Genomic DNA, 2,924 nt, shown 5'->3' with positions numbered 1-2,924 from the left:
TCGAGGTATTTTGGGTGAATACAAAAGATTTGAGTCTAGGGGAAGCTAAATCCGATGGCTAATCAATTTTCTGGCAGAATGTTATTGCATTGACTCTTAAGTATAAATGTTTGACGTTGATTTCGACTGCAAATTTATTTGGATCCGAGAGGTAAATATTTTCTTTTCAAAAGCTAACCAGCAATGTTTGCTGAATGTTTATTATGTTAGAATATTTAGAGCCATTTTTGTTGAAATATTATAGTAAATGTAACGACGTGTATGGCATACAACTTTCGAATGAATTTGGTAATTTACCACTTTTCTCTCAATTTTTTTTAATACAATGGAATCATGAACCGTTTGGAGAGGTAGAATCTTTTAATGCTCCTTTTCTCCTTGATATTCTTATCAAATAAATTCGACTATATAATGAATAACTGTACTATTTATATGTCCGCCTCTTATCGCCTGTTGTGTGCCTGTACTCTACGGTTCGTTTCTGGGATAAAATGGTTTTTTTCCGCCCAGAATATTTAAACCGGTAAACAATCGACGTGTATAGAATAAGTGGTTCGAGGTTAAGCTGAATAACATTTTAGTACACTTTCGATTGCAGGTTTGTAGATTGAGTAATAGAACGCCATGAAACTTGGTAAGTAGGAGAGTTTCGGAAAGGATACCTGCGTTTCGATTGACGTTCACAATGCTCGAGAGCCTCGCGAAGCGTCCCGTTTGAGGTTTACGTCACACCGCAGGCGTTATTCGTAAATGTCAGTTTTCGATCACACCTCGCTCGCGGCGACCATGTCCGTTGGTGGGTCATTAGTTCAAAAACATTGAGATGAAATGTCCAAACAGGAATTATTTTTTTTCGATACCCAAAGGACGAGATTGTTGAAATAGTCGTAACATTGACTTGCATGACCTACAAAATAGATATATGTAAAAGTATTTCCTAAATAATTAATTAAATAAGGTTGTATATAAACCTTACATCCTTGCATTAAAAAAAAACAAGTCAAAAACCGGTAGCTCAACGCTTCAGGTATGAAAGGTTTTGTTTATTTCTTGTGTAAGTATATTTGAGTACAGAACTATTTCCTTTGCACGTAGGCCGTAATGCGAATGCATTTAACATGTCAGACTACTCACTTTAGTGTGAAATTGATATTTTGTGTTTTGAATTGCAGTAAATTTACATGGGAGAGACAATTTTCAGCTACTGCAACTTTATTAGTAATAGTATAATTTGGACCATGATATAGATATGATGCTTCATATATCATATAGTTAATATTATACAGAGTGTCCCATTTGTGATGGTACAAATTTTAATGGTGGATAATACCACTTGGTTAATGGAAAGGGCACTCTTATCTTTTCCTGTTACAGAGTTATAGTTTTTTTGTAAATAGTGTCAGAAAGCTTGACTTTCCTAAAAAATCACAATTTCGAACTCCCTCAACCATTTAATCCCAGATTTGATATCATTTTCGGAAACTATTTTAAATCTGAATTTAAATATGTATTATAAATCTGTAAAGTTGATAAAAGTTGCCCCATTATGTTAGCTTTCAATTGTAATGTAAAATTGATGATGCAATAAATGGGAGAAATTCACTCCTTTTCTTTTCTGACTGTGCATGGACTTGTATTTACTCATCTCTATTTCATCAACCGAAACGGAAGGATGCCTAGAACATAAAACCACAAACCACTATGGAAGACGTGAGAAGGAAGACTCAGGATCCCAGTACCGGTGGCATTTAGGAGTGAGCAAGCGGGCTCTAGGCCGTCGATATCCCTCGACCGCAGTGCCTCGGTGGTAGATAATTTGGCCACCGGGCCATTTAGTGTTACAGAAGTACCACTTTACCGAGAATACGAGCTGCAGAATCGAAAGCAGATCGCTGGTCAACAAAAACGGTAACAACATCGACGACCGCATGTGCTCACGAGGAACGATAGCAGGAGGATAAAGAGAAGGACTCATTCAAGAGGTTTGCCCACTTTCTTAGCAAATGTCTCAGCAAATGCCAAAGATCGTAAAAGATAAAGCGGAGGGAGGTCAATGAATGCCAAAGGTGAAAGACTATTTAAAACTAGCAGGGATTCATGGTGAAAAGAGCCCTGATCGGGAGATGTGCTTGCGAGATCTCGATGGAATGACATCCAAAGGAGAAACTCGCACTGCCTTGAAAGAAAAGTTCAAGCTGGGGAACTTGCTGAGGAGTCTATTGGAGGTTTGCGAAAAGCCTGTGACAATACTCAAACGGCAACGGTAATACTCATGGCGACCACCAGTGGAGGAAGTACAGAAGCAATTGGCGACCGGAAAAATTCGAATAGGATTAAGGTAGGCCTAGACCGGATACCGGTTGTTGCGCCGTTGATGATGATGAATGAAGCCTGATAGTTTGCCAGCGGCATTTGCTTATTGTATCAAGGAGCAAAATATCTCGTACACTAGCTATGATAATTCCACGTCCAGATTTCCGATTGCTTCTGATTCCCTATCATTCAGGCTAAATAATCCCAACATTTACTTAACAAAACCATCCCAGAATCAAAAAATATGCTCCACGTATATTCACGCTATTGGTTTTCCGAACAATACAAGGCAACATTTTTCAAACACACTTAATAATGTGTCACCATTACCGTAACTGAGAAGTTCTTCTAAAACCCTAATCCTCCCTTCACAGGAGCGTCCAATCGACAACCATCCAAACTCCAGCCGATGGAAATAGGATATTCCACAAGACGAACACAAACGCAAAATTTACAGCAAAACCATTACCACCCAAATAACTGCTTTCGACCAAACGGACCCGGTAACTTCACATCCAAAGAATTATTTAATATATCTTCCCACGATTCGGAGCAATATGAGTGCCTCGACATCCAAACCTTAGACAATTACTGTGACTATGACGATGGAA

Source organism: Hermetia illucens, chromosome 1, assembly GCF_905115235.1.
Source record: "Hermetia illucens chromosome 1, iHerIll2.2.curated.20191125, whole genome shotgun sequence".
NCBI classification, from domain to species: domain Eukaryota; kingdom Metazoa; phylum Arthropoda; class Insecta; order Diptera; family Stratiomyidae; genus Hermetia; species Hermetia illucens.
Note: the sequence above shows the minus strand (reverse complement) of the source record.